At 39.7% G+C, this 15,862-nt stretch overlaps 1 protein-coding gene across 2 annotated transcripts in view; it reads right to left on the reverse strand.

Annotated features, from left to right (window-relative positions):
- The window catches only part of Myo61F (unconventional myosin 61F), a 53,754-nt gene extending 38,866 nt beyond the window's left edge, over positions 1-14,888 (reverse strand). For both annotated transcript variants that reach the window (XM_086968222.1, XM_086968233.1), the window contains exon 1: positions 14,781-14,888. The gene's annotated coding sequence lies outside the window, so the exon portion shown is untranslated. The remainder of the gene's footprint in view (positions 1-14,780) is intronic.
- Between the last annotated feature and the right edge of the window lie 974 nt (positions 14,889-15,862).

Consider the following 15,862-nt stretch of genomic DNA (forward strand, 5'->3'; position numbering starts at 1 on the left):
CCCAGATGGATATATGTTGGATACACTGTTTGTACCCAATATTAGGTTTCTTAAAATAAAATTCAGAAATGTTAGAAAAGGAAAGGTAGGCAATTGAGAAAAATCGGCAAGCTCAAATCAGATCTAATCTAATTATTCCACAGGAATGCCATATACTTTTATAGATTCATCGTGTAGTAGTCAGGTTATGCACACAATGATGTGTGCTAAAAACGATTCGTTATCTGTTTGTATCGTCGTCTTGGGAACTTCAAGTTGGATTAACCCTCAGACCTCATAATGTCGGACCTCCTGTTTTCTGCTGATCTATGAAGATATCGTTTATTAATCAGCTTTCAGCACAGTGCTTTATTATGTAAATTATGCTGTACAATCAACTGAGCGAATAATGGACGGTGAAACTAGTTAGTCAAATTACCGTCACGTGTCCTCTGAAAAGTGGGCTGGGTGACCTTCAGTACAGAAAAAACATAAATATAGAAATACAATATATAAAATAACATTATTCACTTTTTTTTTTGATGATTTTTAAGATGAACCAGCATAAATGTATGCCATATATTGTTGGTACTACATAGTCTAAAGAGAGAAATTTCGACACCGGTCTTAAATTAATGCGATCGTCATGTATTTTTGACGAGAAAAGTATTAAACCAAAATAAGTATTGAAACCGAGAGCAAATATAAAAGGAAATCTATGTTTGGTTTAACGTTACCGTATCATGGTAACCTACGTCTAACAATATTCTGTTAGCAACCTTCATTTACGATGCATGCCTGCCAAAAACCACAAAAACTGTTTAGTGGAAATATTGTACTATACTTCCGATCCTTCAACGACTCTGCTGTTTTCATTATTAAATAACGACAACAGACTAACATAAGTAAATGTAAATAAAATTTTGATAGAAACACTTTGTTAAAGCGATGAGAAGCCTGACAAGTAAATATAGAACCTCAGCCATAATGTGCCGCTGTTTGCTCTGTTTCTATGAATACCCAAATACAGATATGTATACACATATAAACATGTATGCCACATACACAAAACCATTTATCCATATAATGATGGTTTAGCTCATGAATAGTCAACATTTAGAGGGAAATTGTGAATTACGGACTATGCCCCTTTTGGGCGGCCAAAATAAAGATTTGTAGAAGCCAGGAACTGACAAAGTCTACGTGAATTATTTAGGCAGAAAATTCAATCGAATAGTCCGATTAACGGTTCAGCTCGACGCAAAGATCGATTCACGGAATTTTCCTTTAAGTGAAAAATGTAACTTATTGGCAAACGCCTCGTTATTACTTCTACGTTAAAAGATCATTACTTCTACAAACAGCCATATAAGATCGATTACATATGCAAAAACATAGACAGTCTTACTGCCAGTATCATACTTATGCCTTCGTGCATTATATGCTACAAAAATTTCGGGTTCTTCTTTGACGCGTTGATGACAGGTTCAAGCGGATGACCACCTGAGGTGTATCTAAGGTATTCCGGTGCGGCTGCGTCAACTCTTATACTGTTACCATCTTTAACATTTCTTAATCAACATCTCTGCTCTCTATAGTAACAGCACGTTATCTGAACATTGGAGTTGCATTAAAAGCTGGATATGTGATCATTATTTCGCTTTTTCGTATACTTGAGGCGACATCAGGCGCCGATCGCCCCTGGACCGCAGATAAATTAGTCCCCTTAAGAATACTATTATACTCTGCTAGACGTTTTGAATGTAACTCACGCTACAAACAATAATTTAGGATCAAATTTGTTAGATACAAACAGCATATTTGTATATCCATCCGAAAAGATCACAGGTAAACATAGTTTGTCATGCAGCTGGACCCCCTACGATCTTGCGTTCCACACAATGACTATCTATTTGAAGGTTGACCATAACAGCCTGTCCTCGTCAGCCGAACGAAGCTAGAAAACTAACCTGCAACATTTGAAAAGTCCAAGTTAAACATTTTAAAAAGTTAACCGGAATTTGCATTTTCAGCTTACTGCCTCTTACAGCAGGGCACGCTGAGAACGTTTTTGATACAAGCAAATATATATTCAATCATTATAATACGAGCATTTTTCCTTATCTAACATTCCGCTTTTTCGGGGATCAAAATGGGCTTTGGATCGATTTTTCCTTTTTGGTTTCTGCAATACTCAATTTCTGTTTGTGCGATTGCTTAGGAAGTGTCTCAAAATCATATAATTCTTAGTATTTGTTGTTGTATATGTGAATATTGATGTAATTTTTGCCGTCTCTTATGCCGCGATGAACTCCGAAAGTGAAATAGAATCACGAAAAGATTCTAACATTTGTGTATAGAAGCTTCATTTACTGTCTTGTTGTGATATCTCGCTGTCGTTTTGAAGTACCGTCGACAGCTTTCATGAACTGCCTCGTCAACCAACTGCCCTTGTGCTACATATCGCAGCTGAGATCTCCCGCCTTTTTTTAAACTGACTGGCTGATTCAGATCTAGTATTATACAATAAATGGGTAGATTAATGTGTTCAACGGGGCTTTTTAACTAAATGGGCCTGTTTGTGAAGCGAAGGCATAGAACTTTTTCCGTTTGGTTATGATCACTCCGTTAACACAACGCCCAATTTTCTTGCTTTTCAGGTAATTTGTTAATCTAGAAGTAAGCACAGAATTTGCACGCTTTGGATCAGATTGGATGACCAAATATAAAGAGCTTGACCTTACCGCTTAACCAGAAAATCAATCAGGAAACCAGCAACGTTCGTAGGCAATAAGATATCGGGCATTTCAAGGTCGGTTCTGAGCTTTATAATAGGAATCATGTTGAAATATATGTGTATCTATTAAATGTGTATATTGAACTCACATGGTACATAACGGCATACATGACGACGGCAAATAGACGTCTTATTGATTTGACAGGCATTCATGTAATGTTACAGCTGGTCCGCGATTCACTTTAGCAAACTTTTCTATTTTCTCTTCTATCTCGGGTTCTCTGATGAGGAAAAAGTACGTTTAGATATTAAACCACCGTGTGTTTTTTGCTATATGCTGCAATTACTATATTATATATCAACTTTTCTTGCTTTTATTTGTCCAATGTGGACAACGACCCATATTCATCGGGCTGAAAAATATGGAAGCCGTAACGATAACAAGAGCAAGAGTTCGACGTCATTACATATGCTTTCACAAGTGCAAAGTATCTTGCAAGGAAAAAGGCAATTGAAAAGGGAAAGGGAAAGGACAAAATTTTCTATATGTACAAGTGCCTATCCACTGGACGAAAAACGTCGTTGCGTTAAAGACTTCAAATGATCGCTGTGTAGGTGGCATAATGAGAGTAAGACGGAAATCTTTTTGCCTTGCGGAGAATAGAAAATCGACACATAACGATTTTTGTCATATATGCTTGTGTGTTTAGTAAGCGCATCCGAAAAAAACGGAAAACTTTGTTTGAGGCAACATTAAAAAAAAAAAAAGAGAAAAGTTCATCAATGATAAACCTAGTTTCAGTAAAGACCTATAAAAGTGTGCGGCGGTGTTGAGCGGACGATCGTAAGATGACGGTTTTGACAAGAAGAAGTTAATGGCGCATAGAGGCACTGGTTCGGGGATGATTTTTCACAGGGAAGCACTTTTAAGGCATTGTACGTGTGTAATTTGGTAGCTATGCTTATGTCTCTGTTGAAGGTGGTGATCTCTGATCGAACAAAATGGCACGTAACAATAAATCCTACTTGTCTAAAATATTATATCACTCGATCACTTTTGTTATCATAATACGTTACTATAGTCGATCACTGCCATCGTAAGCTGTTCGTCTAATTGAACCTACGGATATAAGTAGTTGGCATATTGAAACTTTTTATCTCTCGTAGGTCAGGCCTATTATAAAATATGATATGTATTCACAATGTACAGAGATCCTCCGAGGAGCCGTCTACTGAGTTTTTATTAGTATGTTAATCCCTGTAGTTGATAACTATTTTGTACCACATAGCTTATTTGGTAATAATATACAACGATACCATATGATAATATATTACCACGACAGTTTAAAACATCCCGCCTCACACTTGTGCGATTGGCTTCTGACACAATAGAGCGGCCTCATTTGAAAGAATAGCGTCGTTATGGTCGATACTCGAGCTACGTGGGGTCGGCGATTCTGCAACTAAAATCCAGACGAGCATCCGATACCTTTATTACGAGCAATTTTAAGATCCAAAATCGTTCGATATTTTGAAGATTTGCAGAATTAGTAACCAAAATTACAATGGAATAGCTCGACCGTAAATACAGTGTTCTTCCTAAACACACACACACCTCAACCGTTATAAATAATCTTTATTTGTAGGATAAATTAGACAGCGAAAATGAATGTTATAAATATCAGGCCCATCTCCTCAAATCACCTCTGTCGACATTAAGAAAGCCCAATCATGTTACCAAATATAGAGAAATATACAGTAGAAGTCCATATTTAGAACTAGCTCATGCGTTCTTCTTGATAGTGAAGCTGGATCTCGATCGTGGTACACGTTCACGAACCGTTAACGGACCGAGCAACTCCCTGAATATGCTTGACAAAAAATATTGCCCCATTAGGTATGTGGCATACAACACAACGTCCGCCAAAGTCGAGAATTTTCTTCAAATGTAGCACATCTACATAGCTAACAAGGCTTACCCGTCACCGTAGCTGATTCGTTGCGATATTTGGGTTCTCCATATCGAGAATGGCAACGGTGCAGCGTAAAAACTGATATGATGTGTCGCAGTGTTTCGACGGTCAAAAGCTTCAGCGCCTTAGCTGGCACGTCCTAGTTCAGGAGATAAAATGACTCGTCTAAATACTTGGAGCTCTATATTCTAATATAGAAGTATTTGTCATGGAGACGGCAGTGTCGGATTCGGCATTAAGGACTACTTGTTGACGTTACTATGTTCCTTGCGCCTTTACTTATATGACGGACGCCACTGAGCATGAGCGGGTGTGTCTGTTTGTATAAAATGGGTAGCCACCCACAGTAATAGCAAAGCAGATAACGCCGAAGCTAAAACGGAATTAAAAGGCATACTATTCGAGCGGCGGTTTAATTCACATTTACTTTATATTAGTTGGATCGTTTTCCATATGAAAATATACTCGGACCTTATCGCAGTTTTTTTTTTTTCCCCGTTCACTAGCTGCCGCTCTCAGCGCTACGAATCTTGGCTTCTTAGAGCTCACAACATTATCGGAGCTTTCGAAAAACGATTATACGTCCTTGCAAACTGAGTGTTAAGTGTAAAGTAAGCCAGCGCATTGGAGCTTCAATTGTTCTGCGCTAAAACTCCCTAGCGGTCGGTTTCGCTGATGTTGTTAATACAAGTTCTATTTCCTGTGCCCAATATAGACACCTTGAGGCATGGCATAATAAAAGGGTAAGTTAAACGAATACTAATTAGTATTGTATTAGTATGTATGAAAAGTGCGTTCAGTTAGCGTTGATCCCGATTAAACGCTTTTCGGTTCATTGAGAGGGAAAAATCACGGCTGCCTTAGGGTGCCGATCGAAGCAACCTGACAATTACAATAATAATAATAGCTGTGATAAAATATTATAATATTTAGTGCCGATGATGGCTAGATGAGCGGGGCTGATACAAATGGCGCCAACGCGGCTTATACCAATGTAATAAACTAAGCATACTTCGCCCCACGTTGAGAAGTCTTCTATTTCTTTTTCGGAATTCCCGACAGCCCGGGTCTTCGTAAAACCTTTATTCATCCGGTTTATGCACCGATGTGCAAGCTGTTTTTTTAGCGTCTATATCTTTGTCAAGATATCATAATCTCAATAAAATGTTTCGACGTTTACTCGTACAGCCATCACCCATTTTTCTTGGAAATCATAACTAGTTTGTGCTTGGTCGTCCATTAGCTCCGCGTGAATTCCGCTAGATCTTAGTTAAGTAACGAGATTAGACGTTCGTCGCAGCGGCAGAAGGTTGCGCTCTTGTGTCGAACAGCGTCTTTCAGCGGCTAAGACAGCGAATCCGCTAAAAATTCGGTCTTTACAAAATTTAGACGCAGGTACGGCTATTCGTATATAGTTAGGGGTAAGATTTATATATATATATAGCTACTAGTGAGTTATGATAAGTCCCTTGCGACGTATCGCTAAATAGTCCTAGTCCAAATACTTTGGACGATATATTTAATATTGGTACAGTATCAAAAAAGAATAACTCAACATCAGTGGCCATCGCATAGATAAGATTGGCCGCATTAAACTTTAGCTCGCTTTAAAATCGGTTGACGGTCTTGGCCCACCTGATTGACCTATTCTGTCATTTTGCCTTTTTATTTGATCAAATTGACAACAATGAAGGCCTTTATAGGATGCCCAGAGAAAATACACAGAAATAGTCGAAATAGAGCAGGAGCTGTACGCCTATACACGGCCACTTAAGAAACGGTCACACTTCAAGTATTCCATATCGAAAATTTCTAAAACAATCCAGTAGAACGATTTATTTTCGACGAGAGTTATGTTCATACCGATATGGTGTATGCTCTATAATTAAATCGAATACTGGCGATTTATTTGCGACAAGAGCGTCTCTCAAGGATAAGACGATTAAATCATACCACCTAGGGATCTGTAAGTGATAGAATATATTTAGCTTCGCCTATCACAAAGGTGCATCTGACTATTTAAAATAGAATAATCGCATAAAGCCAGTGACCCAATTCAACGCGCGAAAATTAATAGAAAGTTTTTATGTAGCATGTTTTCCTACGCAAATACCTATGTATGTACTACGCGCGTATGTATTCACTACCCAACTAGAATTTTTTAGGTGAAAACAAGCTGACCCCCAAATTTGACCAGGCGCTCATTTTCTCTGTGAAACCTAAACTCGTCCCCAGTCTAACAAACGTAATAGCTCAAGTACATTCGACTGCAGTCTGTTTACCCCGTTCTTCTATTGAAACGTGCTTTGTTTCATTACCATAGTTATCGTAACACACCTATCTAACCTGATTTCAGGTCTAAACATTAACCATTAGCCAGCTGCAAAGCTCCTTTACAATTACCGCTTAGTCTCTATTTTTCGAGTTTTACATCCGATATCGCCGTTAGGCTTCCCGTCAGACAGGCGGTCGACTCCCAGCACGACAAGAAGCTTAATCATACGGATCGTTTTCTTAGCTTTTGCAGTGACATACTTACAAATGCTCAACAGTATTCGCAGATCACATATTCCTCTGAGTTGCGGAAAATGACTAATTTAGCCCACGCACGTCGCATGACCTATCTATACTATGCCCTATAAGCAGTTTCTCCGCCGGTTTAGTATTGACAACGAAGGGCGATCGAGCCCACGGCCGCCTTTCCGCATAGGTTGTCTAGCTAGTATCGAAACAAGAACACAACAGACCCGTGAGGTTTGGCCTGCACCCGTTGCGTTGCCGATGTAGCCAATATAAATTATGCCACACCTACTCACACAAACTTAACGGATAAGCCAAGAGCACATCAGAAGTTGTTTTGTTGTAGAGGTTTGCTGCACCTATGACCTCGCCCGTGTGTAGGTTTTTCGTTGCCCCGTTGAAAAGATGCAACAAAGCCTGAGTGGCTATAAATATTTCATTGATCTAAGATAACGTGAGCGAAGGCGAGTTGTGCTAAGTCCAAGGTGAAGTTCGATCGCAAATTGCACATTTTCACTCGCCTGGGGGCTAATCTCCTGAGAACGCAGTGCTGTTGTTCTATTACAAGTACACATTTACATAAATCAGTCAATCGAATGGAGAAGCTTTCGCAAAGTACCATTCAAGCGCAGTGTCACACAAAGCACAATCTTGACACCGCGGTTGTCGCTATCACACGCCTATGATAGAAACATCGAAGCTTAGCAGCGCAGGCCCTTCCTGTCAGCTGTCGTGCGTTAATGTGTGATGTGAAGCACATCAAACGCCTCGCTTTTCTCAATATGGAGAAATGTTTCGAGATAATAATCCGTTATCCATTTCTATGCTACTTCAGGCGGCTGGCTTTTGTTATACTTGCCTATGTGTAATTTCGAATCTTACACAGCACTCCACGCATTGTCGAAGTTCATCATCACAAAAGCTTCTTAAGTCTATGGGAAGTGAGATTCGTCGGACGTGTGGTTTTCCATAGCATTCCCGAGTATGGAATTGTACCATAACGCAGGCCATTATTTGGGGAGCGAAACAACCCAGTAGCTGATAGACCAGACTTACTCGCAAATGTCGTCGTGCGTCTGCTTTGCCATTGATTCAGCTAATCTGACTCGTTGGTATCATACTCAGCAGGAAATATACACTGGCAGTAATCCTGTAGTCCTGTTGCAGTTATCTCACTTTCACGTTCGAGTGTTCCAGTGACCTCCACATTTTTTTCTGTCCTAATTGTCCCTTCTTCGCCGTCTTATGTAAATCCATGTGTTCTGGTGGTTAAAGAAATCCCTGACCTCGACTTCAAAATTGTTAACAAAGATCTTAGCATAGCTGGTTTCACGTGTAAATGTGAAATCAGCTATGCTAAGATGTGAAAAGCACTGCTAGCAGCGCCGGTCCAACTTAAATTCATCTTATAAGCAAGCGTTTAATAAGGCCGTTTCAGAAATTGCCAACGATTGCCCATATATAAACCATAAACTACCCTTCGAAAGAGAATATCCGACATGTAACCCACCCAAGGAATTTCGCCACTGCATAAAAATATGATTAGAGCAATCGTTAAATCAGACCTTCATTCAAACTAATGGCTAAGACAAATTTTCGAAGAGCCGTACGTAGAGCTCTAATTTTCTTGAATACACTAGAGCTGGCGTGTTTGGCCGGCCAAATCTACGTTGCAGTTGCGCAGACGTATACGTGTGTGTGTATATCTAAGTAAAGTTTTGTTCATTTGGTTTCTGTCTTCGACTGGTGGCATAAAGAAATTTTAATTTGAAAAAACTTCTGAACTGTGTTCCTTTCTAATAAACAGAAAGGAACAAACTTCGAACTGTCTACTGCAATAACAATGATGATCACTTCAGTTGAACAGGCAAATATCATGGTGCGTACTAACTGTTTGTTGCTACAGTAATAATTATCTGTACACGAATTAACGTTCGTGGCGGCCTCTGTTGTTAAATGGCAGAAAAAGTGTGTTTGCCGTCACATTTGCTTCGCCTTTTAACCTGAATAAGTAAATACAGGTACAAAGCTCTAGACTAGACTCGACTCGATTCGGTATAGCAAATCCACCCTTTAAGCGTCAGTGATAACGATTATGATCGTATTATAAAAGTACGAGGCCACGTCGATTCATATGCTTTATTCAGAATCAGTTAAATATTTCAATTACTTTGTTGGTGAAACGTTGTTGTCTATTACTTACTGATTCAAATTAACCTAACCTATATCTACGCTACTAAAAACTTGCCAAACGGGTTTGTCCTACCCAGGTTAAACTCTTGAAATGGACATATCGAAGGTGTGTAATGGAAAAGTGGGCGCAGAAGCTGACCCCGACTGACCAAAGGGTCTGTTATTTTCATAGAGCTTGATGTTAGTTTTCCCCGTAAAAGATCGACGACAACTCCCTCAGAATCCACGTTTGAACACAGTGCCGCATCACCGTATTGAAACTTTGACCAAATGTAAAGATGGATAAATTGTACATCGCTAAAATAGAATATGTTTAGTAACAAAGCAGAGGCAGAGTGGAATATGCGACTAGCGCTCTAGTGTACCCGATTTCCGCTTATCGTGTACTTTCGTATGTGTGTAAATGCCAGATAGGTCCATCTCGCAACGTCCTATATATGGCACGTATGTCTTCAGCGAGGTCTTAATTCCCCTTTCAAACGCATTCTCGATATACAAAACGATGTCCCAACACCAGAATCAATCGTTCCTATTTTTTTTACTTACTGAGAATCGAATCGATTCTATACAAAGATACTGTCACCTATGAATTATGTCGCACTGCTGCAAGCGTAAGACACACAATACCAATTACCGTTTCAAAGCCCATACTTTTCTGTGAATACTCGTCGTTCAGTTAGTTCCTCTTTCTGTTAAACGGTTCTCTGGCGACAGCGCCTCTCCCTTTATTCGCCGTTCGGGAAATCTCGCGCTTGAGGTATCTGAGTGAACGGCAATCCAATCGTGTCTAGTTATTGTTGTCATTGAAGGAGCTCAATCACACCCATTTGACACACGAGCGGCAGGGTACCCAGATAATTATAGCAAATAAACCAGTATTAAAGCGTAACACGCACTTCCCATCAACGATCCATTACAATAGTTGTTTAAGATGATCAGACAAACAGGCCGGCGAGCAGTAACGATGATTTTAATGCCCAGACCAAAAAAGCTAGTGCGAGGTAGACCGCGCGCTAAGTCACGAAACGGATTACGCTACATTGCCTTACAGCCACCATTAGCAATCGCATCTCCGCCCTTTGAAGTGGCATTTAGAGCAGACTTACGCATGGGAGGTACAATGGCTAATGTACGGTAGACGCGCACCGGGTGAATTAGTTAGAAAATTAATATAAGATTAATATGAAAGTTTATGTAGTATAAATAGTTCTCCGTACGTTGTTATACGCCCGCTGAAAAATTTTTCTTCGATAACACGAAAAAACATATTGAAGCTCAATTAGATAACATAGTTCATATCAACAAGTAATGCTACTTACGTGTCTAGATGAGAAAGCATACGATAACTATATGCGCAATCAGATATTGTGGGCATGCGCCTGTCGTGCAATGTTTTCAAACTACTATCCTATGGGCTGGGCTAACTACGGGTTATATATAGTTGATTTTCATACTGTGTTTAAAGGTCGAATATCCATTAGTTGTCATTAATTCTATTAAATATTTCTGCTCACTGTATTATATAATGTGAAACTGTTTATTATTTGATCTGTCGATAACTGCCACTAGCTATACGATTCAATAGCAATTATCTCTATATGTTTAAAAAGACCCAGATCCCATTATTAGCGGCGGTGTATTCACTGTAATCTTGATACATGTATAAAAGTGGGTCGAGTAATAACAATTTAGATTCATTACTAAGTACCACACACGCTTACCTGCGAACACAAACTGTGGACAACTCTGCTGAAATGTCTAAAAATGTATTGCTACGTAGGGCCTAAAATTATTTTGCAATATTGCCCAGAATAAGGTTTCTATAAAGGTTATGTACGTTCTATATAACCGGCGCTATCCTGGTAAATATGATCGGTTCCTGTGGTCATTACGTTTACCGAATTGTTAGGATCAGTCAGTCAGTCAGTCAATCAGCAGTGCTTTGATCAACTGAAGATAAAGCTATTCAAAAGCATTTTTATAGCACGAGCTTGTAATACAAACTTTTTAAATTTCTTTACTCCTTACGTTATCCGCACCCATCGATCAGGTTTATTGTATTTAGTGCGAACTTTTAGTTAGTTATACTGTATTGACCACTCTATAGCCACAGGTACAAAGAAGAAACGTTGATTCCGCATCTACATTCATACTGATTTCGGCCTTCCGATCTGAAACTGATCGTAAGAAGTTTAACACACTGCTTTCGGCTACTTTCGGTCTACCACGACGCGAAGACTTCGTCTCCGAATCGTTGTTAAGATAAGCCAGCCACCATCAACCTACGTCTAATAACTGAAACTGTATGGGCAAAATGAGTCTATTGGACCAGCTGAAATACAGATACGTACAGCAGAAAACACAACAACGAACGGTTTTATTCAGCAACAGCTGGGACATAGAAAGATAATCAGTACATAATATTCATCGAATCATCATGTTTATCTAGGCTTTTACATTATACAAATAGCACAGCAGACACTCAGCAACAGAATATTGTCAGTTATTGATTTTTCGATTTTACGTTCTCCAATAACTCGTACGCTTCCGTGCGTCCGTCTGATCCAAAAATCAATTCAAGACGCCCGCAAGTCGACTTATCTTTCTCGTCTCAGATACAAAAAATCTGAGAATACGCGTTTTGTTTTTAGTGGTCACCACTCGTACCACGAACAGCGGCAACACGAAGATATATACATGTCGCGTATTCTTTTCTGGTGAGCGGCATTTGCTGTCGTTCGTTATCGTTGTTGTTACAATTGTTAGCGCATTGAATACTTGTTTTTTTTTTTTGTTTCTCATTCACCACGCTAACAGAAACAACTTCATAAGTAAAGGTGATGTTTATTATAAGCTTCAGACGCTTGCACCGGTTTGCTTTTATTGTATAAATACCTGAACCGGAGGGACACGGAAGTCGAAACATAAGTCTTGGATTTAGTGGTAGGAATATGTTATGACAAATCAATTAGTCGGTCTCAATGTCATTTCGTCTTGTCTATTATATTGTCATTAACTTCGTTCGCCTAGCGCCCGGAGGGTTAGTGAGAAACTAGAAAAAGCTGCAACGAACACTACACAGACCTGTTACTACATCTGACAATGCCCAAAACGTGAAAGCGTGCGGGCAAAAATAGATAAATAAATGTTTCGAATTTTACTTTAAATATTGCTTCACTCCCCTGGTCCTTCCCAGCGTGAAACGCAATCTATCCTACTCTCGGTTTCGAATTCAGAGTGCCTCGCGCGTCTTTGAAGTTAGTGGGCAAACGTGCTACCACTGCCCCCCCACATCGAGATAGACATAGATGAAAAATTATTTATAAGATGGTGGTATGGATTATAGCATCTCATTTTGCTCGATAGCAGAACTATTAAAGGTATAACTAATGGATGAAACTCTAACATTGATGTTAACCTTCGAGAGTTTCTTCAATGTTTTCGGTTGTTCTCGTTATATGGGAAAGCCTTCGGAATTGTCTCTTGTATTCGGAACTTTGAATTGTTACATCTATCGTATAGAAAGCACCTAAGTAAGAAAAACACGGCAACTAACTGTCGTAATACAAACAACAACAAACAACGAACAAAAAAATCTTTTGCAATGTCTAACCGTACAAGCTGCGTGAGGTAAAATCGATATGAAATATATGGTCGGATATATTACCTGTTTTCATTATATGGATACCTCGAAATGTTTATTTTCGTACTGCTGCAATTTTAATACGCAAGTTCATTATATACATAATATTCATAATCTCCGCTTCCGCAACTTTATGTTTGTACGTTCGTACAAAAATAACCATAATAGCTTGGTAACCACAACATTCGTATATATATATAAGTTGTTTGTTAACCCGATGTGTCCATTTGCTTCTCAATCAAAACAAAACAATGGATTCAACGGTTCCAACGTCTAATGGACGAAAACGCCCGCAAATTTTTGAACCGGTGTATGTTACGAGCTCGAACGCTGCATAGTAATGAAATACATATTTTACGTAATCATATATGTTCTTCTCTGCGTACATTCGAATATTCTACGTCAAAGGGAGCCTTTAAAAAAAACGCAAGGATGTACTTAATCAATGAACGGTCTCGTGCTGCATCAACAAGTTTTCTCATTGATGCTTTAATAGCTCCCTTTAACCCGGCCGAACGTCGATTTAGCCAGGCATCGAGGGCCTGGCGCCAATGGCCTATTCAAGCAGTTGGGTCGCCTCAACGATTGTGATCAACGGAACTACCGCTGGCAGCAAATGAAACCAGTAGCTTAGTGTCTGAGTCTTGGCTTTCTCGCTTAGCGTTTGCTTCTGGTATAGAACAGATAGATTTGTCGTTAGGATTCTGGTTCGTTGTGGGGATCGAGCAGCTTGGTCGAAGGATGTACGCCCGCCCGCTCGACAGGGACTATTAACTAAAGGAAGATGAAACGAGACCGGCCTAGAACCGGGGTAATAGGCTGGCTGCTATACTGGCATACTGCTCGTGAGTGTTGCTGCTCATCAAATGGTAACGCCACAAAATATCGACAAGCAGACAATTTTTCAAAAACACCGGGCCCATTTTTTCACCCACTCACATAATTCAGTCACTTGCAGTTTTCGACTGCTTTGCTTGTACTAAAAGGAAGGACATTAAACGATTACCGGACCCTCCTTTCCATCACTTTCTTTCGCTGCCTGTTGTGTGTCTTCTTCGTATTTTCGTTTGTGCGTAATCTGTGCTCGTGACGATCAAACCACAGCCGATACAACGCTTTTGCTCGTCACTATATAGAATCTTGAGTGAGTAGCAGTCATCACACCATAGGGTCATGTGCTGTACAATGCTCAGTAAACGGATCTACGAAAAGGAAGCCGTTATATGTTATAGTCGTGATTACTAGCATGACTAAGAATTGACCTTTAAGATCATCCTACCAGAGGCTCTCGGACTAAACCTGAGAAAATCAAGGGACTATTTTCTATAACCTATCGATCTTTTAACAAATATTAACAGAAAATGAGATGTTTCCATTCTTTTGTTCTTTTCAACATCATTACTTATTTCTGATGTGATAATTCAGATGTGGTATCCATAGGGACCATGAGAGATTTTGATAACTACTATGATTGATATTTCTGTTATAATTATTATTATGATCCAAAATAGTCAATGCGTAGCCTGCCAGACAGTCATCTCATGGGGAAATCTATCTCTGCTATAGTATTCTAGCATATCGTTTCAACCTACGGCGTTGTGGATCCTATCTATCTGAAGGCTAACCTCTGTGAATAATTCTTGTACAGACTGATTCCACTCCCACCTATTCAAAGTATTCGTCGCATGTTACTTACCGTTTATCTATTAAGTGATCTGTACTAAAATTTATTTACCCTTCACGTTTGCCGTATCGTCGAAGATCTGCCCACTTCGAAGTTTGAATCTTCAGTTTAGCTACTGCACAAGTAATTCCGCTGAGATTTCCGCTTCTACAAGGGCATGCCTGTTACATTGATGTAAGGTAAGTATTCTTTCTTTCTCTATATATATATAAATATATAAATATATATATATATGTTTTTGTCTTCCCTTGCACTAGCACTGCAGTTACCTTTCGCACGTGTCACTGTCAATTATTGTAAGTACATTCACTGCACGTTGACATCACTTTGGGCCGACTGAATTCTTAAGTATTCCTTGTTTACTAGTTGCTATCGATTTATTTCAAGTCTTAGTTTCAGCAAAAGTCAAATTCCGTAAATATGATGATTTTTTTGTTCTTGTACGTGCTTAGATAATTCATGAACAGAAGTTGCACTTAGCTTAATCTTACCGATTCTGCCGAAGTGCAACGGTTGGACAGTAATTGTTTCTCATTTAATAAGTAACAAGCACCCGAAAAACGGTTTCTTTCTCCTAATTCTGTTCGTCATTGATGGAGTACGACGAAAGAAGACTGCCCGACGCCGATAGATACTTTTCAAGGTGCGCGGTCCTCCCTACAGCCCTTGCCACCGTCGCCACAGTCACTTGTGTAGTTAAGCACGAAGCACTTTTTATTTTTCCCGCACTTCTTCGATAGACGACTCACTTCTCTTCACAAATGGAGAGACACGACGACAGCATATAAAAGCTCGCATTCACAGAAGTTCGAGGGCGAATCGACGTCGCATCGATTCCCAAACAAACTTCTTTTTCCACCTATTAATATATTACGATTGTAACAGTATGAGCCGGACTACTTCAATAACCGGCAGACGGCCTAGTACTACTTTCGCGCCCGCCACCAGTCTAAGAAACAGTGGAACGCGCACTGAGCTTTGTTGGTGCGCTACTTGGCGGCGCTGTGCGCGGCGCCGGACGTGGGCATGGGTTAGTTGGGTTGTTGTTGCCGTCGCTTCGCTTGCCGTCTGCCATTTAGCATTCGCTGTTGTTCGCTAAGCGCTATTCTGACATAGCTAAGCTTGTCTGTTGC

This window comes from Varroa jacobsoni, unplaced genomic scaffold (assembly GCF_002532875.2).
Source record: "Varroa jacobsoni isolate VJ856 unplaced genomic scaffold, vjacob_1.0 scaffold_42, whole genome shotgun sequence".
NCBI classification, from domain to species: Eukaryota; Metazoa; Arthropoda; class Arachnida; order Mesostigmata; family Varroidae; genus Varroa; species Varroa jacobsoni.